Source organism: Eretmochelys imbricata, chromosome 22 (assembly GCF_965152235.1).
Source record: "Eretmochelys imbricata isolate rEreImb1 chromosome 22, rEreImb1.hap1, whole genome shotgun sequence".
In the NCBI taxonomy this organism is placed as follows: domain Eukaryota; kingdom Metazoa; phylum Chordata; order Testudines; family Cheloniidae; genus Eretmochelys; species Eretmochelys imbricata.
This window is the reverse complement of record NC_135593.1, coordinates 4,621,091-4,648,064: the sequence shown is the minus strand read 5'-3', so window position 1 is coordinate 4,648,064 and position 26,974 is coordinate 4,621,091.

The window sequence follows — 26,974 nt, the reverse complement described above, 5'->3', positions numbered from 1 at the left end:
AGTAACTCACATGCCATACACTCCAGCCACATACTTAGACCTCACAGTTGCGTCTTTGCACTGGCCCATTCTCTTAGACAGCTGTCCAAGAACATCTCATAGAACACTCAGACTCAGAGGTGGAGGAGACCTGATAGTCCATCTCCCCATCAGTCCAGGGTTGTTCCCTAGGGTGAGTTCTCCAGGGCGATGTCTGGCCTAATTCTGAATGACTCAAGCAGTGGAGTTTCTATCACTTCCTTATCCATCTCCTTAAGAGTTTTCCCTGCTATTCAGCCTGCATGGTCAGGGTTGTTTGGGAACTAGGCCTGGGTCAGGACATGAGTAGCTGGCTGCTTTCACCTTGAGTGGTCCCTTAGAACATGTTCTAACTATTTATCTGTTTGATCTTATACTGAGCGGTGACACTCTGAGTACCTTTTCCAGACCTGAAGAAGGGCTCTGTGTAGCTCAAAAGCTTGTCTCTCTCCCCAACAGAAGCTGGTCCAATTAAAGCTATCACCTCACTCACCTGGTGTCTCTGTTCATCAGCACAGGTCCAAACATCTGGACATTTGGAGAGGTGTGTGTGGGGGGGGGGGAGGGGGAGGAGGGAAGGAGGGTTGAATCTGGATCTGAATTTTGCAGTTGATATATTGCAAACTCCAAGGAGGATGCAGAGGAAAGGCACAAGTGGAGCCCATGTTGCTGACCTTCCGGAGAGAACCGTTTGACCTTGGAATGGATTTCGGTTCCCCTCTTTCTCCCAGCTGGAAGAAAACTGTGTTCACTCAAGTCAAGGTTTCCCATGGCTTTTTACATATGCTGCAATGCCTTTCATATCTGGAGTTAAGTCTGTCTCAAATCGCATGATGGCCCAAACAGGATTAGCGGGACCTGCTGCTCGGACTATTCTAACTCCATTTAAGCATGACCTGGGTTTTGAGACACCCTTGGCTTCTCTTAATTACAGTTGCTCTTGGGGTTTGAAGAATATTGCTTGCCCATGTGTGAAAACCACTGGACTATGCCAGTGCCCTGGCTTTGGGGAGCGTCAGCTTTAGCCTTTGCACCTGATGGTCATGGGTTTGCATCTGAGCACTGCCAAAAAAATACAGATTCATCCAACTATGTCAGTATCACAGGGTCTTAGTTATTATTGGCACTGCATGCCCACTTCTGTGAAATTGATACCGTGGTGCTTCTCCCAGAGTAGGCACTAGGGGTGGGCAAAGGGGCTAAGAGAAAATAAGTATTGATCTGAGTCTTCTAAACAGAGTCTCTTTATGGTTTGGAAAATTTCACTTATTTGTCATTTTCACAGCAGCATCCGTATAACTTCTGGGCTTCAGCTGTGGCGGGGACAAATCTGGGATAGATAGATCCATCCAAAATAAATATGGGATAGATAGATAGCTAGCTAGACAGATAGATCCAAAAGGTTTTGCCCAATTCTCTACTTTTGGCATTAAAAAGCGCATAAATGAAAAGGCTGTTCCCAAAAGGACCCGACAAATGGAAAGTGGTCACTGGCCCCTATTTTCCAATGCATCCACACAAATTTGCAGTGTGAGCAGCAGCCTGTGGGTGTGGTTTTAGTGGGCTCTGCGAGGAAAAGGCAGTGTTTACTCATACGCTTCTGGAGAGCCCCACACAGCCGATTGGCCCCTATCACTGTAGGCAGCTCAGATGTGACAAAGCTCTATTGTGTATAGGTCAGATGAAGTGGCAACCGAGGACGTCAGCTGAAGACGGCGTGGAAGACCGAACTCCGAGGTGGAACAGTAACCCCTACCAAATAAAGTCAGTCAGAGGGTCATAAAGTGAAAGGCTCAGCTTGACTCAGCTCTGAGCATGTACAAATGAGCTCTGCTAGGTGCAAAAGTTACTGGCACTGTACAGACAGCATCTGTCCAGCACGGGAACAATTTACCGAGGTTGGGGTGGATTCTCCGACACTGACAATCTTAAATCAAGGGACGTTTTTTTGAAAGCTCTGTTCTAATCCAAGCAGGGAAATCCTCGAGCCTGTGTTATGTGTGAGGTCAGACAGATGACAGGATTCCCTTCTGGCCTCATAATCTATGAATTCTGCTGCCTCGTTGGAGCCTCCCAGCCTGGAATGCTGCTCCTCTCACCGCGGCACGTTAGAGCCACTTGAGTAAATGAGCTGATCAACGTCATCTCTTCCATTGGCCAACAGCTCCTGATTTCTCCGCAAAGATTTGGTATTTACAAGGATTTGCTGAATAGCGCTTGCAAACCGCAGTCCAGCCCACAGGGTGTTTGCAACCTGGGCCCATTGGCTAGCGGCTATTTGCGGTGTGTGGTTGTTCACCTGAGTCCCATGGTAGCGTTCCTATGCCCTTGCTGGATGCCTGGAACCAGGAGAATAAGGGATTCCCAATCACAAACTGCGAATATTCTTGTTCCTATGAAGAAATGTTCATGGGACTAAAATGCTGTTTGCACGAACGCTTATAAACAGGAGATAATAGAGAGTGTCACATAGGGCTGAAAGGACCCACCAGCGAAGGTTTGAATAAATACCTGCCGTGTCTTGATAGATCTAGTGCCCACACTGTTGGGAATGCAGTGGTTACGGGTGATCCAGCACTCAGCAACACTGTCCAGTGGGCCGGAATACCCCCCACTGCTGACACCAAGGGAGATAAAATTGCTTTGTAACTGACCAAACTCCCCACACACTGAACCCCCACCCAGCCCACATCACAGCGCAGACAAGTTCCAGCCTGTGTATTGGCAGTGGGACATCCTTATCACTACCTAATCCAAATCACACTGGTCTCCACATTACAAATGATATCAAAACAACATGCCAGAGCTGGAATCCTCCCCTCAGGGGCCGATACGGGGAGGGGGAAAATGTTGAGGGTAGAGTTGATTGGAAAACGTTGATATAAAGAAAATCCCCAACATGTGACTTCCATTTTTTTTTAAAATATACTTTTGAAAGCAGTTTGTGGTTAAAAAAAATAGTTTTCAAATCCCCCTAACCCAAATGTCTTTGCAAAATACTGAAAAAATTGTACTGAAATGTTTTTGGAGGTTCTGGGGAGAAGTAAAAAACCAACCAACCATTTTTAATGGAAAAAAATGTTTCAGTGACAAGCGACCAGCTCCTGGTGATCTCACAAGCTTTGCTCACCATTCAAGCAGCCGTGAGTAGCCTTCACGTCCTTCCCCTTGGTGAGCCCAGGGGCTATCAAAAGTACCTTGATCTTGTTCTGGTCCACGTTCCTAGAAAAAGACTGACACGTTGGGCAATGGGGGCTCATCATCTTTCGAACCACTGTTGAGCCCTGGAAACCAGGCTGAGTTCTTTGGGGCTTTTCATCATGCTGAAGTTCCCAGCAGGCTTAGGAGGAGTCTGATCTGAGCAGGGCTTTGGAGCTCAGGTGGCCCCAGCAAATGGAACATAGCGAGAGGCTGGTCACACCAATCCAGAGCATTTTCCGCCTTGGCACGTCAGATACGGTGTTCCTCCCATAGGTGGCTGCTTTCAAGAGCGGCTGGGGTGCTCCTTCGTGTTGGGGTTGCTAAGGAGGCAATTGCTGCAGTTTGGATGGACAGATGCATCCCTAATGCCTAGGGAGTAGCAGCAGTCTAGCCTGGAACTCCAGGGTCTGTTGAAGATAGGGTGCAGTCCTCTGGCAAGTCACAGATGGAAGAACAGAGAAGGATAATGCCAACACCTTTCCTATAGCAAACCAGGAGGCCTGACCTTGAGTGCAAGGATTCCAGTGCCTTATGGGTTAGGAGATTGGATTTGTATGGTCCTTATCCCTCATTGTGCACCCAGATAACATGGTGATGGGTGTCTCTTCATTGCATATGATGCTACAAGAATAAGGAATCATAGAATCTCAGGGTTGGAAGGGAACTCAGGAGATATCTAGTCCAATCCCCTGCTCAAAGCAGGACCAATCCCCAATTTTTGCCCCAGATCCCTAAATGGCCCCCTCAAGGATTGAACTCACAACCCTGGGTTTAGCAGGCCAATGCTCAAACCACTGAGCTATCCCTCCCCCCAGTGATAAAATAATCTGGTGTATCAGGCTTTTAAAAGATCACAAAGGAGGGAGACTTAGCACTGCAGGTCACACTGGGCCCTTCTGATCCAGCCAGCACTGGGCTGTTCCCTACGGGAGATTCACCAGTTTACAGTGACAGAGCTCCCATCCCAGCAAGATGAGCAGGTTAGCGTGTCTCATCTGGTAATGAGGTTTTGTGAGTAACAGCTACTGGGTACCAGGGCAGCTCCATGAAGGGGGGTTTTGCGGATTATCCTTAGACCAGACACTACAAAAGGGAGGTTATCTGGGTGTCAGCCTGCAAAGGGCAAAGGGAGGAGAGTTATGCAGAGACTCTGGTTGAAACAAATCAGATTGAGGAGTAAACAAGCCTCTGGTAGAAAAGGGCCATGAGGGTGTGGGTAGTGCTGTTCTGCAGAGACAATAATTCATCTGAGATGAGGAACATCTGATCAATGAAATCGATCAACACTGGGCTAATGTTCCATAATTAAGAGCCAGGGGCAGGGGCTCCTGTCCTGGCTGGGGCAGTGATCTGAGAGGCACCTGGCATTTTGGGATTAACACTTTGGAGACACTGGAAGCTAGGGTAGAACTGAATTAATTCACCTTCCCAAGCTGTAAATGCAGCATTTGCAGCAGAGAACGGCACAGGACAAAACTGAGCTGGGAGCCCCCCATCTAACTGGCCTTCCGCAACATCATACCACGCTGAATCCTCAGTGAAGACACCTTCCACATACACTCTGTGTGTATTTGAAAAAATAAACACCATATCTCATCTAGCTATCTATCACCAGGGCTTGACCCTCTAAATGCCAGTTTAAGTTCTGACACTGTTATTTTATATTAATAACAGGTGTTGTCTGAACACCTGTTATTAATATAAAATATATGATTATATGTTAGTTTTGAACCCACCCCTCTCCCCCGCAAAAGGCAAACTAGCTGTGGCAAGGCGACTGCCATTTCTTAGCCTATATGATACACTGGCTCAGCACCGATGCTTCGCTTTGGATGTGGGATGGGCTTTAGCCACAACGTTTGGATCCAAATCAAATTTCTCCAAGGTCTATTGGCGTTCAGCTCTGAGTTTGGTTTGGGCTCATGTACACTGTGGACTATAGGAGGGGGGCGGGGGTTGCATGTGTCATTATATTGTCTTGATGGCTCTTTAGCAGCTCCTTGGTATTAGTGTTGAGCATTTATATTGCACAGTGTATAGATGCCAAGTAGAGCTCCATTGTCATAGGCCTCATTCAGATAGTGAATGACAATCCCTGACCCAAACAGCTATGTGATGTGAATCGACGGGTCTCAGTCCAGTTCCATGCAGATATCACAGAACCATTGGGAATCATTAGGAAAGGGACAGAAAAAGACAGAAAATATCCTATTGCCTCTCTATAAATCTATGGTACACCCTCATCTTGAATGCTGCATGCAGATGTGGTTGCCCCATCTCAAAAAAGACATAGTAGAATTCGAAAAGGCACAGAAAAGGGCAACAAAAATGATTAGTGGTATGGAACAGCTTCCATCTGAGGAGAGATTAATGGAACAGATTATTCTGTTTAGACAATAGAAGGCCAAGGGGGGATATGATAGTGGTCTATAAAATCATGACTGGAGTGGAGAAAGTGAATAAGGAAGTGTTTACTCCTTCTCATAACACAAGAACTAGGGGTCACCCAATTAAATTAATAGGCAGCAGGTTTAAAACAAACAGAAGGAAGTATTTCTTCACACAACGCACAGTCAACCTGTGGAACTCTTTGCCAGAGGATGTTGTGAAGGCCAAGACCATAACAGGGTTCAAAAAAGAACTAGGTAAGTTTATGGCAGATAGGTCCATCAATGGCTATTAGCCAGGATGGGCAGGGAAGGTGTCCCTAGCCTCTGTTTGCCAGAAGCTGGGAATGGGTGACAGGGGATGGATCACTTGATGATCACCTCTGGGGCATCTGGCATTGGCCACTGTCGGAAGACAGAGACTGGGCCAGATGGACCTTTGGTCTGACCCAGGCTGACCATTCTTAGGAACCAGCCCCACACTTAGCATGAAGGGGTCTTGTGCTGGCAGTCTGCAGCCACCAAGGACATCATGGGCTAAGGAGAGTGACTTATTCCCTCACCCAGAGAGCTGGTCATTCTAGGCAAAGTTAGATGCACATAGGTGGGCAATACAAAGGAAGCCTGCACTGCTACTGGGTGTGTTGTCCTATTACTGTGCAAAGAAGGCCTTGAGCCACACGGGTGCTCCCTCCAGCCAGCCCCTTCCCCAGAGCTAGCTGGAGTCACACAAATCATTAGTGAAAGGAAAAAGGGCTAGTTTGTACCAGAACAAAATCCTGCCCCAAATCTCTGGGGCCAGGTTCTCACAACATGGCGTGACAGCATGGGGATCCTGTCTGTGAGCCCAGCCCCAGGGAATGCAGGTCAAGCTTACTGACTTCCAAAGTGTTTGCTCAACCTTTCAACCTAACATGGGTTTAAAGCAACAAGAGTGACTAGCACTCATTTCCGCCCACGCAGCCCCAGAAATGCCCCACAAAGTCCCCCAGCCAGCTTGGGAGGAGGCCCCTGCCCTTTGTCCGTGCTGCAGCCTGGAGGCCAGTGGGTACGCAGTGCACTGGCTGTAATCAATCAATAAGCCCCCAAAACTTTTATACAAAAAAAAAAAATAAGAAAAGCAAGAGGAATTCCCAGCCCAGCCCTGCTCCCGGGCCCGTGGACCCAGGGATGATGTTAACAAATTCAATAAGCTCCGATTTGCCAAGCTTGTTATGTCGTGGCAGCACGCCGCCTTGCTTCAATTGGAAAAAGATGTGCCCTCTTTACCCACTCAGGTTCAACGGATGGCGAACACGCTGCATGAACGAGGACCCTGCAAGCTGATGGCAGTTAGCGGGGGGCTCTGAGTCCAAATGCAGGATGGGGGACTTGGCCTGACTCCCAGATGCACCCCCATTTCCAGGAGCAGAGAAATACACCCAAAGGATGTCAATTCTATGCTATACCCATCAACAGGGATCTGCCCTGTGATGCACTAAGCATCCTCAGCACCCATCCCTCAGCTGCTCTTCTGAGGGGCTCCATGGAGACTGGTTTTCTTCTTAACAAGCTCTGCTTGGACAGTGCAGCTCTTCTGCCATCCCTCAGCCACTGGAACGGCCCCTTCCCAGGAGGCCGGGCAGACGCCGTGGTGTTTGTCAGAGATGACACAGAGAGCAGATGCTGGGATATTTTGATTTGGGTTGGGCCTTGAGGAGCTTTTGGACTGGTTTGAGGCCTCCTCGCTGGTTCTTTCTCCCTTGTGTGTTCAGCTTTCCATTCAGGCTCCTTGGTCCTGCAGAAGCCAAGCAGCCTCGCCCCAAGGAGTGCTCACGAGAGTGGATCAGAAACACCCATTGTTTTGCGTGGGAAATTTCCAGGACTTTTTGTTTTGTTTTCAATGGAAAACTCCTAAACATTCTTTGGAAGGAAATTTTTAAAAGCTAGAAACTTAAAAAAAGTTCAAATTTTTGTTTTTCAAAACAAGAACATTTCCAGGGAATGTATTGACCAGAACCACAATTATTTCTGGGTGAAAGAGAAAATTCTGGCCAGCTCCGGCTTAGCTTAGGGCTAGCTCACTGGGGCACAATCTGCTCAGAGCAAGAGGCGGTGCACAGTGGTGCTGCTCCAGGAGAGGGCACGGAAGGAATCGTACCTCTGGAGGGAATTTTCTGTTGCCCACTTGCTTCAGGTGGGTAGTAATTTGTTGCTGGTCCATGCATCTCCCTCCGTCCTCTGCAGGCTCAGTGGGGCTGGCTGTTGCACAGAGGGCTCTGATCACTCGCCGCCTCCCTGCTCAGGGCCAGGCGGGTGGAACAGGGTGCATGGCAGGTTATCAGCCCTCTGCCCGTCACACGTGACTCAAGACACTCCAACCCTCATGAATGTCTGGCCTGCACAAGGAAAACCCCCTCTGATTGGTTGCCTTCCCCACTGCCCTGCATCCCAGAGAAGAGCAGCCAATCAGAGCTGCTGGAGGGGGCAGGCAGAGCTCTCCTCCCCCTAAGGAGCCAGAGAAGTTTTTGGATAGGTGATTGAGAGATACGGACACCGTTCTCACAGGGGGACAGGGAGCAGAAAGAACCTAGGAGCTCAGGCCAGCTCTGCCCCCTCCTCTCCTTTGCCCCCATGCACAACAGCATAGCTCCATCCTCTGCTTCTCCTGCAACACATGGGAAGGGGCACAGGGGACCTCGCTGCAGCCCCACCCCCAGCCTGCGAGGTGGGGGGAAGAGCCCGAGGAGCTGCAGGAGGAGGAGAACTGAGGCTGGGGGGGCAGAATGAGAGGGGGCTGAGCGGATGTGGTGTGCAGAATGAATAGATGGGATAGTTGGGGTTTGGGGAGAAGCTGGAAGCTCTGCACCCTCAGGCAGCAACAAGAGCTCCTGCAGGGTGGCAGAGACACCTGACCAAAGACACTTGGGGAGCTGGCAACTCTCATCATCACATACATGTGGGAGGAGGTGAAATTGACAATCTAGGCATAGGCACCGACTTCCCCTCTGCCCGGTGAGTGCTCAATCCCCCCTGCCCCTGGCCCCACCTCTGCGCCGCCCCCATTCCACCCCCTTCCCTAAAGTCCCTGCCCCTTCTCCACCTCCTCCCCTGAGCGTGCCACGTCCCCACTCCTCCACCTCTCTCTGGGAAAGTCCTAAGTGCTGCCAAACAGCTGTTAGGAGGTAGGGGGGAGAGGGCGGGAAGCCCTGGGAGGGAGGGGGAGGAGCTAGAATGTGGCACGCTTGGGGCGGGAGGAGGAGGTAAGGCTGGGGTGAGCTTGGTTGCCGGTGGGTGCTGAGCACCCGCTAATTTTTTCCAGTGGGTGCTCCAGCCCCGAAGCATCCACGGAGTCAGTGCCTATGAATCTAGGGACAGACCAAAACCACAAGGTAACATTTTCCCTACTTGATAAGCTCATCAGGGGAAGGAATGGTCTCTGTATCTCATAGAATCAGAGGACTGGAAGGGACCTCGAGAGGTCATCTAGTCCAGTCCCCTGCACTCGTGGCAGGACTAAGTATGATCTAGGCCATTCCTGACAGGTGTTTGTCTAACCTGCTCTTAAACATCTCCGGTGATGGAGATTCCACCACCTCCCTAGGCAATTTATTCCAGCGCTTAACCACCCTGACAGGAAGTTTCCCCTAATGTCCAACCTAAACCTCCTTCACTGCAATTTAAGCCCCTTGCTTCTTGAGGGCAATTAATGAGGTTAATGAGGTTAAGGAGGATAATTTCTCTCACTCCACCTTGTAACAACCTTTTATGTACTGAAAACAGTTATCATGTCCCCTCTCAGTTTTCTCTTCTCCAGACTAAACAAACCCAATTTTTTCAATCTTCCCTCATAGGTCATGTTTTCTAGACCTTTAATAATTTTTGTTGCTCTTCTCTGGACTTTCTCCAATTTGTCCACATCTTTCCTGAAATGTGGCACCCAGAACTGGCCACAATACTCCAGTTCAGGCCATATCAGTGCAGAGTAGAGCGGAAGAATTACTTCTTATGTCTTGCTTACAATACGCCTGGTAATACATCCCAGAATGATGTTCACTTTTTTTTTTGCAACAGTGTTACACTGTTGACTCATATTTAGCTTGTGATCTACTATAACTCCCAGATCCTTTTCCGCAGTACTCCTTCCTAGGCAGTCTTTTCCCATTTTGTATGTGTACAATTGATTGTTCCTTCCTGAATGGAGTACTTTGCTTTTGTCATAAGAACGCCCCTACTGGATCAGGCCAAGGGTCCGTCTAGCCCAGTATCCTGTCTTCCAACAGTGGCCAGTGCCAGGTACCCCAGAGGGAATGAACAGAACAGGTAATCATCAAGTGATCCATCCCCTGTTGCTCATTCCTAGCTTCTGGCAAACAGAGACTAGGGACACCATCCCTGCCCATCCTGGCTAATAGTCATTGATGGACCTATCCTCCATTAATTTATCTAGTTCTTTTTTAAACCCTGTTATAGTCTTGGTCTTCACAACATCCTCTGGCAAGGAGTTCCACAGATTGACTGTGCATTGTGTGAAGATTCACCAAGCCAGTAACAAAAGAGCTTCTGCGGTACCACACTGGTTAACCAGAAGGCAAACTCAATCCCCTTTAGGCATTCCAGCCCTTGGCTCCCATCTACACAAACAGGTCTAATATAGTGAGAGGTTACGGAAAACCCATTTCACCATATATGAGGTTCCAACTGATCTCAAAGGATCAAAAACTTACTCCAGATCAATGCGTATCTCCGATCTGACCCAAATATCCCACTGTCAGCCAATCCTTAGTAATATAAAAAAATAATAAAAGAAAAGAAGAGAGTTATAAATGGTGAGGGAATCATATACATACAAGTGATTGCAAAGTCCTTATATCAGGTTTGTAGCAGTGATGGAATAGGTAGGGCCTGATCCTGATCTGAGGCCCAGTCTACACTCAGAATTGCAGGGTAACAGGTGGTGTGTTTTTAAGTCAACCAATGCAAACACAATGAACGCACTTATGTTGGTTGAAAGTAGAATGGTGCAATTAACATATTTTTTTGGTTCACTGGCAATTCAGAAAAAAAAAAAAAAAATCGGGAAAAATATTCGGGGTCAAACTGAAAACAAATTTTAGGAGAATTTTCAGCATGGCAAAAACCAGTCAGGAAAAAATTGTTTCGTTCAACCTGAAACAAAACGTTTCATTTCGATTCGGAGCAATTTTTAACATTTTCAATTGTTTTTTAATGAACCAGAAAGAAATTTCCAAAGGAATATGCATCGTGAACTGAAATATTGACACATTTCCTTTAGAAAAATGCCAGAATGAAACGTTTCACTTTTTTCAGAATCTTTTTGAGGTTTTTTTCCAGCCAAAATATTCACTGAAAGACGGCATGAATTCCTAACCATCGGCTGAAAAAAGTTTTGGCCAAACAATGTCCCGGGTCACTGGGTGCTCCACTCACCCATGGGCTGGCACCTCCTCCTGGTCACCCTGGGGATTAGCTCTCGAGGCCAAAGCCGCCTTCTGTGTTTCGCATGCCGTCACTCTGACGCTCACTCTGGTCTGCAGCCCCTCTCTTGCTCCAGGAACCACAGCATCTTTCCTTGAGCAGTCCTTGGTAGTCTTCCCCTCAGGTCTATGCCACACTCTTAGGGGCTTGCCCTCTTCTCCAGGTTCCAGTCCAGGGACTCTCACCTCAGCAGCTCTGGGCTTTCCTCTCCCAGCCCTCGCCTCTTTCCCTGGACTGCTTCCTACCACTCTAGTTCCCTACCTCTCTTTGGGTATAACAGCTCCAAACCCTCCTCAATCTTCCCAGGGAGTGACTGCCCTTTTCCAGCAGCAGTCCTTATCTGTCGCCAGCTGCCTGGCTTTATAGGCCCTGCCTGTTCCTGCCCAGCTGAGCCTGCTCTCAATTAGCTCCCTGGCTCCACCTCCAGGTGCAGCCTGTGGAGTTAATTGGCCTACCTGGCCATCTTAACCCCTTCCAGTCCTGTGTGGGGCGGACACCCTGTCACACCCAGCTCTAGTTGAAACCTGACTTATCTCAGTTTAAAGCTATTTAAGAGCTGCTTTTAGTTAAATCAGCATAGCTTTTGTGTGAAGACAAGGGCTGTTTTACTCCAGTGTGAAACAAGAGTGACTCCATTGTAGTCAATGAAAGCACATGGTGTAAAACTGGGGTCAGTGCGGGCAGAATCAGGTCACTGAAGGCTTTTTTCAGAGTAGCAGCCGTGATAGTCTGTATTTGCAAGAAGAAAAGGAGGACTCGTGGCACCTTAGAGACTAATATGCTCAAATAAATTGGTTAGTCTCTAAGGTGCCACAAGTACTCCTTTTCTTGAAGGCTTTTTAAGAGCCACAGAGAAAGCTCAGTTCATGGGACCTCTGTGCCTCCCACAAGTGACTAGCAGCTAGGGGAGGCCATGTGATCCGATGGACAAGGTGGGAGTCAAGAGACCTGAGCTTTAGTCCTTGCTCTGCCACTGACCTGCAAAGTGACCTTGGGCAAATCACTTTTGCTCTCTGACTCAGTTTCCCTAAATAAATATTATTATTCCTGTCTCAGCTGTTCCCTGCTAAACCCTCTCTCTTATCCATGCAGGAATGCATCTGTCCCTTTCTTCTTCCAAGTGCCAACTAATCAAATTCACCTTGGGACAACTCCATTTTGGAGGAAATATTACCTGCCTGTGCCTAGCAAAGGAAGCAGCAGTAATGAGAGTGGTTTCCTGATTAACAAGAGCTGTCACGCTTGCAGGGGAAATTACAGTGATATTTAAACTCCACCACAGGAGTGCCTAACAGCTTTAGTAAAGACAAACGCAGGTAAGTGATCATGACAACGGGCTCTCTGGGAGGCAAGGTACAGGGCTAGCCTGATAGCTAGGCAGTGGGCAGAGAATGGCGCTCAGCCAGGGAACAAGAACTCTTGCTGAACCAGTTGTCCACCACTTCATAAATTCTCCTGCTGTCTCCTGGGGATACCTTGAGTTTGACCTTAAACACTCAGAGCAAAGTTCTTTTCTTTGTCTCCTAATAAACAGCATTGATGACTGCAGGGCTCCAGCTGTTCCTCAGATCCTGGCCTTCCTGAAAGAGACGACTTCTCCATGTGAAGTCTCATTAATGTGGACTTAGGGCCAGTTTGGGTTCCTGACAGCTGTCTCTCCCCTTATTATAGCCCCTGACTCGTTAGTGCAATCACTTCACCCTGACTTGACTGAAAAGTGGCTCTCGGTTATGAACCTGTCTTCATAGAGGCCCATTGTGTGAAAGGCTCGGGCCTCTTGTTTTGACAGCCTTGCAAGAAAGGTCCCACTTAGAGCGACATTTTAAAACATTTTGACAGATTCCCCCGCCTGTCCCCCGCCTTTGATTTCTGCCCGAGCTGTATCCACTCCTGTAAAAGACAAGTTGTGCAAAGAAACTAATGCCCTGCTCATATTTTCTAGAAGCAGAGAGATAATTTTTGCATGGTTCCCCCCTCCTTTTCAAGAGAAAATAGATCAGGGCCAGCTGTTGAGCAGACTAGCCTGCTGCAGCCGTTCTCCATCCTGCTCTCCTCCCCTAGTCCAAAGAAAGGGAAATTATACGTGGGATTTTGGCTCACTTGGTTTATTTTTTTTTACACAACCGATTATCTCCAATTGTGCCCCTGTCTCGAGGACAATGGAAGTAGATTTTGTTGCACAAAAAGGATTCCTTTTTCTATGAGAGAAAAGTAATAAGCGCTTGAAAAGCAGAGTAAAGGAAGGAAGAATAAGGATTTTGAGGGGAGGAATGGTGCAGTGTCTAGCACAATGGGACCTCGATCCCAGACTGTGGCCTCTGGTGCTACCATGATATAAATAAAAAATTAACAGGATTCATCTGGGTGACCCACCTGTGACACACATTCATCGGAAAGTCCTCCTCACATTGATACAAGAAAAAATGAAAACCAGTCTTAGGCTCAGGAGGGGGAACTCTTCTGTGCTTTGAAACTTTGGCTGATCCCATTTTGCACGGATGTAGCAGCTTTCATCTGAAGATCTCAGGCCACCTTTCGAAGGAGGGTGGTTGTTTATTTGCATTTTGCGGACAGGGAAACTGAGGCATGGAGCAAGGTCAAAGCCCAAAGTGACCACTCATCTGGGGTACCTCTGTTTTGAGGGTACGTAGGCGTGAGCTAGGCACCCAAGACCTGTGGCACCCAGAACTAAGTTAGGCTTAAGTGACATGCTCAAGGCCACCTGGTGAATCAGGGATAGACTTCACAGTCCTCCATGCTTTAACTGGAGGGATAAAGGCAGACATGCTGCAAGGTAACTGCTATCGCTGCATAAGGATGTGATGTTTGGGTGCATTTAGAGGGGGTTTCTGAGCGGCTGGCAGCTCTATGACCAAGTTCTGTAATGTTCAGATCAGGGCTGGCCAGGAAACAGAATTTCTATTTTGTGAGAAATGTCTCAGTTCTCAGAAAGTATTGGAATTTGGTTTCATGCCGCATCAGAACAAAGCCAGAGCCCCACCCAGTAGCCCAGGCACTGACCTCTGCTGTGGGAAACCGACAGTCAGGTCCCTGCCCTTCATGATTTGGGGCAGGGGCTCGTATGTGGGGCTCTCCCATCCCAGCTAAGTGCCGTAACACCAGGCTCTCGAGCCGATTTCTCCTGTCGAAGAGGTTCCATTGTGCCTGGATAAGAAACTCTTCACTGGGCCAGTGAGCTAGGCTCACTCCATAGCCTGCTGATTAATGCACTCAGCTGCATTGTCAGAGAGCCAGGATCAAGTTGCGGCTCTGATCCAGGTCATCGGGCAGCATAGAGACTTAAACCTGGCTTGCCCGCAAGGCAGCTGAGTGCTCTAACCAGCAGGCTATTCTGGGGTGGAGCCGTCTCTTTGAACAGAAATTCCATCCTGGGCCTAAGACGGTTTAATGAAAACAAGTGCGTTTCCACCTAAAGTTTGGGTTCAACCCATCGGCCTTTTCCAATGAAAAAACATGTTGTCAGAAAATTCCCATTCAGCTCCAATTTAAATACAAATAATGCAAGTGTCAACTACCTGCTCTCTGTGCCTTAATAAGGAGAACTACACAGAGCCTAGCAGCTGGGAGGGTGCTGGGCTCTGCCCATGTGTATGGCAGTGTAGGATGGGGCCCAAGTCTCCTTCTCTATCCCATTGCCTTCTCTTCTCAACCTCTTGAGATTCACAGAACCAGGCAGGCAACACTCTCCAGGCAGCGGCATCTCCCGTGGGGTTGTCGCGTGCCACGGATGCCTGGAGACGGCCACAGGAGTGAAAAATAAGCAAGGGGCAAATACACAAACATTGTAGATCCTGTGGGAAGATCTGGGGCAAGATTCCTCCATGCCCAGCACCGGGAGCTGCCATTCACACTGGTGCAAAGCTGGTGTGAATTATTGCCATGCTGGTTTGGTTTGGTTCTCCCCTACTCTGCACTGGTGTCGATGATGGGGTCAGGGCCTGGTGCAGGGTGCAGGTGGGTTTGGGCTGGGAGGTGCCTCCCGTATGTTTAGAACCATTCTTTGACACACACACGGTAAAACACTCCCCGCCAGCCATAAATGCCATCCACATCCACCCACAAGGCAAGCGCCATCCCACACCACCCACCATACCCCCTGCCCAGCCCTGGCTCATTGTGTCTGTGGCCCCTTCATACACCCCTCCTGGTGACTCCTCCACGTGGCAGCTGAACTGTCCCCCTCAGCAGCAGCAATGCTAGCAGGTGGGTTGTCCTGTGGCCTCAGGCTGTGGGATGCCTGGGCAGGTCTCCTCTGGTAGTGGGCTGGGTGCTTGGATGGGGAAGGGGTCCGCTTTGGTTCTGAGGTGGGCAGGTCTCTCTTGAATGCCGCTGGTCTGCCCTCACCACTGGGCGGGGGGGGAGAGCAGGGTCTCTCCTGGCTGGTGAAGGAGCTTGTTAGGGTGATCATAGCAAGGAAGAGGGCTAGAAACATACAGTGAAAGCATCAGTTCTCCACCATGGAGCCAGAAGACCAGCTTTGTTACCAGCTGCCTTGCCCAGCCCTTTCCAGCTCATTAGCAAAACTCAGGCAAAGGTTCCATTAGTTCTTGTCTTACTGGAGCTAGTTTGCCCGCCTCTAGCTACACGGGCGGCTCAGCTGTCTCACAGCATCCGACTTTTCACAGGTCGGCATCTCGGAGGCTGCAGCTGACCTACGGGCTGGGGCATGTTTGAATTTGATACACACAGAGCTCCTGCATTCCAGCAGACCTGTTCCCTGCTTAGCACCGTTTCCGTTTGCATGCTCCTCTTTTGGTGTCATGGGAATGTTTCTGCTTTACCTGGGTTTCCTTGTAAAGGGCTCCGCTATACTTGCTCTGCTCGAGTACATAGAAAATGCTCTTTGAACATGCCCACGCCTTCAATATGGCCTCGCTGAAGGCAAACGACCCTTCGGTTCTTTTGCACCTGGCACAATGGGGTCCCGGTACATGACCGGAGTTCCTAGATGCTGCAATAATACAAATCAATAATAACATTAATAATTCCAATGGGATCATGGCTTGGCCTGCACACTGCAATAATTGGGGCCCGCAGAGCATTAAATCAGCTGTGTACCTCATAGTCAAAGGTGTATATGAGAAAATACGAACTGCGGCATTTCAGGTCTCTCTGTTCTGCAGCTTTGTCAGCTTGCTGTTTCTCTGGGTCGTAACACATCCTGCAGCTAATACCTCCTAGTTGAGCCTATTTGCTCCTCTGTTATCTTTGTTTAAAAGTGGATCTCCGCCCGGGTGCTAGTCAACACCACAAATGTCCCGCATGTTCCAGGCTGTAATGCAGCAAGAGCTCTGCAGCCATCTCGCTTTGGATGCTGCTGCAAGTTAACACAAAAAAAAGGGGGGTGTGTGTGAGAGAGCCTGGATTTGTGCTGGACATGGCCCACCTTGATTACCATGCACATTGTAGGGAGAGTGGTCACTTTGGATGAGCTATTACCAGCAGGAGAGTGAGTTTGTGTGTGTATGGGGGTGGGGGGGTGAGAAAACCTGAATTTGTGCTGGAAATGGCCCACCTTGATCATCATGCACATTGTAGGGAGAGTGGTCACTTTGGATGAGCTATTACCAGCAGGAGAGTGAGTTTGTGTGTGTGTTTTTTGGAGGGGGGTGAGGGGGTGAGAGAACCTGGATTTGTGCAGGAAATGGCCCAACTTGATTATCATGCACATTGTGTAGAGAGTTGTCACTTTGGATGGGCTATTACCAGCAGGAGAGTGAATTTGTGTGTGGGGGGGTAGAGGGTGAGAAAACCTGGATTTGTGCTGGAAATGGCCCAACTTGATGATCACTTTAGATAAGCTATTACCAGCAGGACAGTGGGGTGGGAGGAGGTATTGTTTCATATTCTCTGTGTGTATATAAAGTCTGCTGCAGTTTCCACGGTATGCATCCGATGAAGTGAGCTGTAGCTCACGAAAGCTCATGCTCAAATAAATTGGTTAGTCTCTAAGGTGCCACAAGTACTCCTTTTCTTTTTACAAATATTTCTGCAGCCACGACACTGAGATGATGGGAGAGTCCCCAGGCTACCGCTCTGGCAAGTCACATAGGCAGGGTTTAGGTGCGGCTGAGACTTGTCTAGCCATCTATGAACAGAAGGAAATAAACACCGAGCTGCAGCATCTTATGTGACTCCCTGCCCATTTCAGCTGTAAAACAGGCAGCCCTGGTGGCACAAAGGAAAAACTCCACTGGCTGCTTGGGGATGGCCTTGCTCAGGGAATTGGGTGCAGATGCTTTCACCTCTAGGGCACTAAGGTACAACCCTGCAGAGCTGGTACCTTACAGAAGCCATTTTGCCAGCGAGAATGACCTCTAGGGGTGAGAGAGTAGGTCAGATTAGTGCTGGCTATATCTTGCACCAGCGGTGTATCTGTCAGCCTGCAGAGGAGGCAAGCTTTGTGGTTTGGACATGTAAAACTGCTTCAGAACATGTGGGTTCTAATCCCCCCCTCTGCTATAGATTTTCTGTGTGACCTTACCATGGCAGTTAATCTCTCTGTGCCCCCAGAACAGAGATCACAGCCCTTTGCAGCTCGAACCTGGGCGAGATCTGCATAGGCTTCTAATGCCCCTCGAAAGAAACTCTGTCGACCTGGGTGTCAGTGACTGAAGCAGAGCCTGTTACGGGGAAACCGGGCTCCAAATTCTGTGAGCAAGCCATTCCCATGGGGCTCTGGAAAATGTCCTAGAACGAAGAGACTGAAATCTGCAGCTGTGCGGCAAATTCTAGAGCTTTGTCTTTATGTTACTGTGTGTGAAGCAGCCGCTGGTAAAAATGAGGGGGAAGAGGCGTGCTTTATCGCGATGATGGTTTTATTTCTAAATCACGCCCCTCCACAGCGAGGGGCTTTGGGAGTGGCTGCTCTCCAAATGTTGACACCCAGGAGCTGCAGGTCACAGCCCATGGGATCTCATTCAGCCAGGGGCTGGCATTTTTTGCACTCTCAGTGGTTCGGCACTGATCCCTGCTGATCCTGCCGCCATTGCTCAGGCGAGACTCCCTTCCAAGGCAACAGGAGTGTTGTCAGAGTCAGGATGGCAGGTTCCATCTAACCCTGACTTCTCCTCACATCTCTCCTTCCTTCAGAGAACCTGTGCATTCCCGCTGGTCCACTGATTTCCAGCCCCGATCCTGCTCCTAATGAAATCCGTGTCAAGACTCATACAGGCCCGTACTTTTTTGTTTCCAGTTTCCTGCCTTCTCTTTCCTACCATCCATTTCTCTCCCTCCCCTCTTCTGCTCCTTCCCCCCTTTCTGCTCTCCTCTCTCCACCTGGCTGCTCTGGAGCTGCCATATCAAGTCAGACCCTCGGCTGTTCCAGCCCCTGACAGTGGCCAATTACTGATATTTCAGGCCGGGGTGACCATAAGTGCTAACAAAGAATGTGGCTGCCTGGAGCCCTGCTCTTTTCCTCACACTGTAGGCCGACTCTGCAGCTCACGGCTGGTGCTAGCCCTCTCCCCAGCAGCAGGCCTGGAGTTGGGGGAGAGACCTCTTTGCCAAGCTGCTGCTGTGGTGGAATCCCCATGTATTCCCAACCGAATCAAGGAGCCTGATGCTCATCTTGCGCCAATGCACAGCTGCACAGATGCATGATTCACACTGGTGTATGTCGCAGGAGAATCAGGCCAACGAGTCAAGGGCTGGAGCCTCCTTCCTCTCCCAGGCTGAGCAGAAACTGAATAGCCTGTAACCCATGTGAGGAATGTGAATACAGAGAGCCCAGCCACCAGCTGCCCCACCCCCCGTCACCCCAGAGTTGCTCATAAATTCGCTCTGTACCTTTTCATTGTTATTAAGATTAATGATCCGATGCAAATGGTCCCTCTCCCTTATGCCAGAGACCCAGGGTAATCCCACGGAAGCCACTGGAGTTACACCAGTGTGAATCTGGTGTCAGTTCAAGGAGAATTGGGTTCGTGCTCCACCTCTTCCACAGTTTAGAAGGAAATTAACCATTGGAACAACTTGCCTAGGGATGCGGTGGATTCTCCGTCACTTTGAACTGAGCTCAGATGTCTCTTTCTAAGAGACCTGCCCTAGCCTAGTTGTTGCGCTCGGTGCAGGAATCATGGGGTGAGATTCCCTGGCCTTCGCTATGCAGGGGGTCAGACTGGCTGACCACAATGGCTTTAAGATTTATGAATCCTTGTACCACCTCCTGGCCTCCCAGAGTGGGAGGGGGGGATATGGGTCAGTGCAGAATCTGGCTGCGAGGAGCTCTGAGTCAGAGAGCACTTTACGCTCCTTTCCCCATCACCTCCTCCCCTTACTGGGCTCCCAGCTCTTGTCTAGAAAGAGGCAGGTGAACATTCCACACTTCATGGCACATGCTTGCTCTGGAATTGCGGCGCTTTCCTGTCCGTGGCTGGAGATCTCTCCCCTCGTTTAGGTTTCCGCCCAAGGGATCCAAGCCCTCTCTCCACTCCTAATATGGGTGTGAAGGCATTTCTCCCCTCACTTTAGCAATCAAGGTGGCGGCAAGCCCACCCGTGGCTTTGCCTTCAGCTCCCTCTGCAATACCTTTTAATGCTTGGGGTGAGCCGCGCGTGATCTATTCCCGAAAGGTACTACTGTAATCTTGAGAATGGAGATTGACTTTTCAAACATTAACCCACATCAGGCCACATTTTACCTTCTTCCTCTAGCACGAAGGGGCTGGGCTACTAGAACTGGTGTTGGGCCTTAGGATTTCTCTTTGGTTAATAGCAAACCTTGGTGCAAGGACTTAATGTTTATATGGTGCTATTTACTGGTGCTTTTCTAGTTAGTGACACTTTGAGATTGTCTTATATTACACACTGCTGTTTCGACGATAAACAAGTCATTACTGGGGTCACAGGGCAAACTCCGGCTGGTTTATATTCATTGTTTGTGGATTGACTCAATCAGCTCATTAAAATACCTGTGTGCTCTCTGGGCCTCTTTGCAAGTGGGCTGGAGGAGTTGAAAGGCCTGACGAGGTGAAGGAAGGCCATGCCCCAAAGCAGAGCCTCCACTCTCCTACACACCAGGCCTGGCTCGGTGCTGACGCAGGACTGGCTCAGGACTCTCCCAAGTTTCGACGTGTTGGGACCTTGACTGTAGGTTCTGCCTGACATGGAGATAAGGGCCAGCTGGAAAGTTGGGACCCAGGCCCATTGGAATGAAATTACTTTCTGCAATAAACAGAAGCCATTACCAGATAATACCACGTACACACACCTGGGCGGCCAGCCCAGACTAGGTCCTGTAGCCTTCAAAGCCAAAAACATAGGCCATTACCACATGAGCTGAAGGAATGCCAGAAGCTGGGTGTGGACGACAGAGGATGGATCACTTGATAATCATCCTGTTTTGTTCATTCCCTCTGGGGCACCTGGAATTGGCCACTGTGGGAAGACAGGACACTGGGCTAGATGGACCATTGGTCTGACCCAGTACAGCCGTTCTTATGTTTTTATGAGTTACACCTGTGCAATGAGATGGCAGATGGCAATGAGACTGTACAAGACTCACTATGAGCATACTCTGTGGACAATAGGCTGTATGGGGATAAGTGAGGGCAGAATTTGGCCTGCAGCACCTTTACTGGTGATGATGAGTGAGAAGGAAAGAGGTCAGATCCCAGGGGCAGGTTGCAGGGCTGGCATTTAGAGAAACCATCTCTTTACTTGTAAGTGAGCAGATTTCACTTGGTATTATTGAAACACAAGCAGGCTGTGAGGATCTGCATCCTCCCCTGGGATGGGACAAGCTGCCTGCAGAGGGTTCCTGAGTCCAAGGGGTACTGATCTTTGGGGACGGCATACCTAAAATGGGTGTGCAGGAGTGGAGCTGCGTGCATATTGAACTGGGATATCTCCAAAGTCCCTGGCTCCAGGGATGAAGTCCCATCAGCCCCCCCAAAATACAGTAGCATTGGCCTGGCAAAATGGGGTGACCACAAGCTTTAGAAAATGTAATGCCGTCTTACTGTGCAAGAGCATGTCCCCCTCTCGTGGCTGGGCCTAGGCATTATGACACCCAGCTGCTGACTCACAGCTGACAGCTCCAAGAGCAAGTCCTCGTTCTTTATAGACAGATTGCAGAGGAGCAGCCGTGTTAGACTGTATCCGCAAAAAGAAAAGGAGGACTTGGGGCACCTTAGAGACTAACCAATTTATTTGAGCATAAGCTTTTGTGAGCTACAGCTCACTTCATTGGATGCATTCAGTGGAAAATACAGTGGGAAGATTTATATACACAGAGAATATGAAACAATGGGTGTTACCATACACACTGTAAGGCGAGGGATCAGGTAAGGTGAGCTATTACCAGCAGGAGAGCGGGGGGAGGGGGGAGGGGAACGACCTTTTGTAGTGACAATCAAGGTGGGCCATTTCCAGCAGTTGACAAGAATGTCTGAGGAAGTGGGGGAGGGGGGATAGTAAAAATAGTTTTACTTTGTGTAATGACCCATCCACTCCCAGTCTTTATTCAAGCCTAAGTTAATTGTATCCAGTTTGCAAAGTAATTCCAATCCTTGCTTACATACAGCCCCCCAACCTGAAGCAAATACTCACCAGCAACCACACATCACACAACAGAACCGCTAACCCAGGAACCTATCCTTGCAACAAAGCCCATTGCCAACTGTGTCCACATATCTATTCAGGGAACACCATCATAGGGCCTAATCACATCAGCCACACTATCAGAGGCTCGTTCACCTGCACATCTACCAATGTGATATATGCCATCATGTGCCAGCAATGCCCCTCTGCAATGTACATTGGTCAAACTGGACAGTCTCTACGTAAAAGAATAAATGGACACAAATCAAATGTCAAGAATTATAATGTTCAAAAACCAGTCAGAGAACACTTCAGTCTCGATTACAGACCTAAAAGTGGCAATTGTTCAACAAAAAAACTTCAAAAACAGACTCCAACGAGAGTCTGCTGAATTGGAATTAATTTGCAAACTGGATACAATTAATTTAGGCTTGAATAAAGACTGGGGGTGGATGGGTCATTACACAAAGTAAAACTATTTACCCAAGTTTATTCCCCCAACCCCCCCGCACCCGTTCCTCAGACGTTCTTGTCAACTGCTGGAAATGGTCCACCTTGATTATCACTACAAAAGTCGTCCCCCCTCCTCCTCCCCCCGCTCTCCTGCTGGTAATAGCTCACCTTTCCTGGTCACTCTTGTTACAGTGTGTATGGAAATACGCATTGTTTCATGTTCTCGATGTATATAAATCTCCCCACTGTATTTTCCACTGAATGCATCCGATGAAGTGAGCTGTAGCTCATGAAAGCTTATGCTCTAATAAATTTGTTAGTCTCTAAGGTGCCACAAGTCCTCCTTTTCTTTTTATGGGCAGAGGTTCCCTGGATTCTGTTCCCTCTGCTAAGGACAGTGTCTGTGTGACATGGGCACAGGTCTGAGACTCCCACCCAAACCGGGTTCCTCACTAGGGTTCCAATACTCACTGCAAGTTCTAGCTGTTTTCTCACCCCATGAAAATCTTTGAGACATCAACAAATTTTCCTGTCCCAAATCAGGCTGAAAAATGGAAATCTCAAATGTTCACAAACTGAAAATCCAGCAAATATTTTGGACTGGGTCAGTCAAAAAGGGTTGTTTCAATTTTGACCATTTTTATATAGAAATATTTACTATAATTAGCTTAAATTTTGCAACAAAGAGTTGTTCTGAACTGGAAAACTGGGCTGTTTCGTTCTCAAAGTGTCAAAACAGATCATTCTGACAGCTTCAGAATGTTTATTTCAAAAAATTTTGAGTAGAAATATCCACAGAAACAGAGCCTTTCCCGGGAAGTGTTTTGGCTTCGACACATCGACGTTTTTCTGATGAAAAAACATTTAGTCAAAAAATTCCTGACCAAGTCGAATGATCCGAGCAGAACCCGCTTTGTGGCATTTCATCATTCCTTATGCCAGCCAGGGCCAGAGAATGAGAATGCCACCAGGGAAAGGAAACTATAAGATGTCAGGTAATTTTCCTGTCTAGAACAGGGTTTGGGGTTTGGCATGGGTTCACTATGAAGACTGAGTCGGTCCAAATTAGCTCACCCCTCCATAAATCTAATGTGTTCCCGTGAGCTGTCAGCCCCTGAACTCTGAGCTGCTCCTGGGCATATAGGGTGGATTGTGGAAATCCGTAGGGGTCTAGAACTAAGGCCTGGATCTGCACAGGTGCCCTGGGAGTGAAGAACTGAGGCACCTTTGAGGATGTGGGCCTGAGAGACTGCCTCACCCAGTCTCAAGGTTCATCCGCTGACTGCTGTGGTGTGGTTGTAGCTTCCCATGTGGTATTTCATGGTGGGAGGGCGGCAGCTTCTTTTGTGAGCCGCGTCACTGCTGCCAGTCCTGCCAACGATTCCTTCAGGATCCACCCTGCTCCTCTCCATCCCCACCGCTAAAGCCCACCGCTAACGTTACCTACCAGCAACACAGCAATGTGCCTTCTCTGGCCTCGCTTTCTCTCCCCTTTCCCACTGCAGCTCCTCCAATGTGGGGCTTCAGGAAACATCTGCCTTGCTTCTCCCCCTGAGCAAGGGCTTTGCCTCTTCAGGTCACTCCACAGGCTGCTCCTTGCCTTCTACATCAGCTCCAACCTTCTTCTCTTTGCTTGGAAGGCCCTGCACAAATGAGCCCCCTCGTGCCTCTCTCTGCCTTTGTCTCTTTTCACTCTTCCATTGGTCCCCTATTTCCTTGCTGCTCTTGCCACTACGGCTTCTTTCATGCCTCCCCGCTGTGCAGAAGGAGCCTCCTCCTGACTTTGTCCATCAAATTTCCACTCTTCCTTCCTTCCCATCTGCCCCTACAGCACACCTCTGGCTATAGGCCCCATACTCAGAAATGCATTCAAGAATATTCTCCACACCCTGGGCATGAACCACATCATCTCGTTGCTGCTCTCCTTCCTCCAACCACTACTTAGCAGTGTAATATAGGAGAGCTGCTGGAGCTTTGTACATTGGTCCCAGTCACCTGGCATGGATTGGGGTTACAAAGTGCTAATCCCCCTGACAGATGCCGGGGTCCCATTCGCACCAGGGGTCACTGGGAAACCATCCCTTGCTATGTATTTAATTCAAGTGCAGAACCCCGCCTCTCCCCCAGCCCTATGGCGTCAAAAAAACCCATCCACTATGAATACAGATTTCTAATCGCACAGCCGCTTGCTCCCAGAACACTTCTTCCTGCTATGGCATGGTCTGCCAGCGAGGCCATGGTCTATCCCCTGGTCTCTGTGTTTGCTGCTTTTGATGCTTTCCATTGTCCGTGACTGGGTGGGTGAATGTTTCTTCAATCAGTGCACGACCACCATCAGTGCCAATTCTGGATGTCCTCAAGTAACAGGCAGCCAGTGTCCTTCAGTGTCCTCCATGGATTCTTAAGATTCTCCTCTTCCTTCTGCAGCATTGACTCATGGAATAGTTAAGATGTATGACCTTGGGGTGGTTGATAGAGGTGTTACCTTTGCAGATTTCCAGCCATTTTCTGTCTGCAATCAAACATTCCCTCGCACTTGCACTGTGGGTTGCTGTTTGATATTCATCACAGCATATTGCTTCGGTTCCAGTTTCCTGGTGTCCAGCTGCCTTGTAACTCTTTCAGGATTACACGCCTTTGACTCAAGGAGTTTGTTCGCTATGGGCTGTCCGGAGTTTGTCCATTTGCCTGCAAGTCTCTGAACTAGCAAACCTGGCAAAGCACTGCGAGGTGTGTTGTGAAACCATCCACTAAGAAGAGGCAAACGTTCTCATTCAATTAAAAGAGATCTGCACTAGGGCTGCCAAACGATAAAAAAAAATGAATCGTGATTAATCGCAAGATTAAAATAAATCGCGATTCATCGCAGTTCTAATCACACTGTTAAACCATAATAGAATACTTTTTATTTAAATATTTTGGATGGTTTTCTACATTTTCACACATATTGATTTCAGTTACAACACCCGATACAAAGTGCACAGGGCTCACTTTATATTATTGTTTTTGATTACAAATATTTGCCCTGTAAAAAAGATAAACAAAAGAATTAGTATTTTTCAATTCACCTCATACAAGTACTGAATTGCGACCTCTTGCTACGCCCTTACTATTGATTGCCCCTCTTGGAAGTGGGGTACCCCCTAAGGATCTCCTGCCAGGCTGTATTTCACATTTAATGAGTACTTCTGCAATGTCATGTTAATTTTCTGATGCTACACCAGTGCTTTGCATGGTGGTTTCTGTAAAACAGCTTCCAAAGGACTGGGTCCTCCTGAGTGTAAGAGTCTGCCTATGTGAATCCAGCTACGGGACTGGGACCTTCAGACTGTCCCAGCAAAGTGCTCCCAGTGTAGATGCAGCTTATGCTGGCAAAGCTGTTTTTGCCAGTATGCTTTAGTCCATCCCACACCCCTGCGAGCGAAATGAGGAATGCCGGCAGAAGCACACTTTTGCCTGTATAACTGTGTCTACACTAGGGGCCTTTGCCAGCACAGCTATGTCGCTCAGGGATCACACCTCCTCCCCCCCTGCCCAATGGAACGATGCTGGCAAAAGCTTGTCCTGTGGACTTTGGGGCAGGGCTTTCGCCTTTGTTTGCACCTTTGCTGCTGGGAACATTCCTCGGGCTTAAAGAAGTATGGGCTGGATGAATGCACTATAAGGTGGGTAGAAAGTTGGCTAGATTGTCGGGCTCAACGGGTAGTGATCAATGGCTCCATGTCTAGTTGGCAGCCGGTGTCAAGTGGAGTGCCCCAGGGGTCTGTCCTGGGGCCGGTTTTGTTCAATATCTTCATAAATGATCTGGAGGATGGTGTGGATTGCACTCTCAGCAAATTTGCGGATGATACTAAACTGGGAGGAGTGGTAGACACGCTGGAGGGCAGGGATAGGATACAGAGGGACCTAGACAAATTGGAGGATTGGGCCAAAAGAAATCTGATGAGGTTCAATAAGGATAAGTGCAGGGTTCTGCACTTAGAACGGAAGAACCCAATGCACAGCTACAGACTAGGGACCGAATGGCTAGGCAGCAGTTCTGCGGAAAAGGACCTAGGGGTGACAGTGAACGAGAAGCTGGATATGAGTCAGCAGTGTGCCCTTGTTGCCAAGAAGGCCAATGGCATTTTGGGATGTATAAGTAGGGGCATAGCGAGCAGATCGAGGGACGTGATTGTCCCCCTCTATTCGACATTGGTGAGGCCTCATCTGGAGTACTGTGTCCAGTTTTGGGCCCCACACTACAAGAAGGATGTGGATAAATTGGAGAGAGTCCAGCGAAGGGCAACAAAAATGATTAGGGGTCTGGAACACATGACTTATGAGGAGAGGCTGAGGGAACTGGGATTGTTTAGTCTGCGGAAGAGAAGAATGAGGGTGGATTTGATAGCTGCTTTCAACTACCTGAGAGGTGGTTCCAGAGAGGATGGTTCTAGACTATTCTCAGTGGTGGAAGAGGACAGAACAAGGAGTAATGGTCTCAAGTTGCAGTGGGGGAGGTTTAGGTTGGATATTAGGAAAAACTTCTTCACTAGGAGGGTGGTGAAACACTGGAATGCGTTGCCTAGGGAGGTGGTGGAATCTCCTTCCTTAGAAGTTTTTAAGGTCAGGCTTGACAAAGCCCTGGCTGGGATGATTTAATTGGGGATGGGTCCTGCTTTTGAGCAGGGGGTTGGACTAGATGACCTCCTGAGGTCCCTTCCAACCCTGATATTCTATGATTCTATGATTCTAAGTGACCAGTAACAGTCGCGTGCCCGAGGAGAGGGCAGGAGGGTGGTGCTTCCTTGTCATAGTTCTTGGGGAGGATTGTAGCTGTCGTGGGGGAGTCCTGTATCTCCTGCGGGACAGTTCGCAGGGGAAGTTTACAGCCCC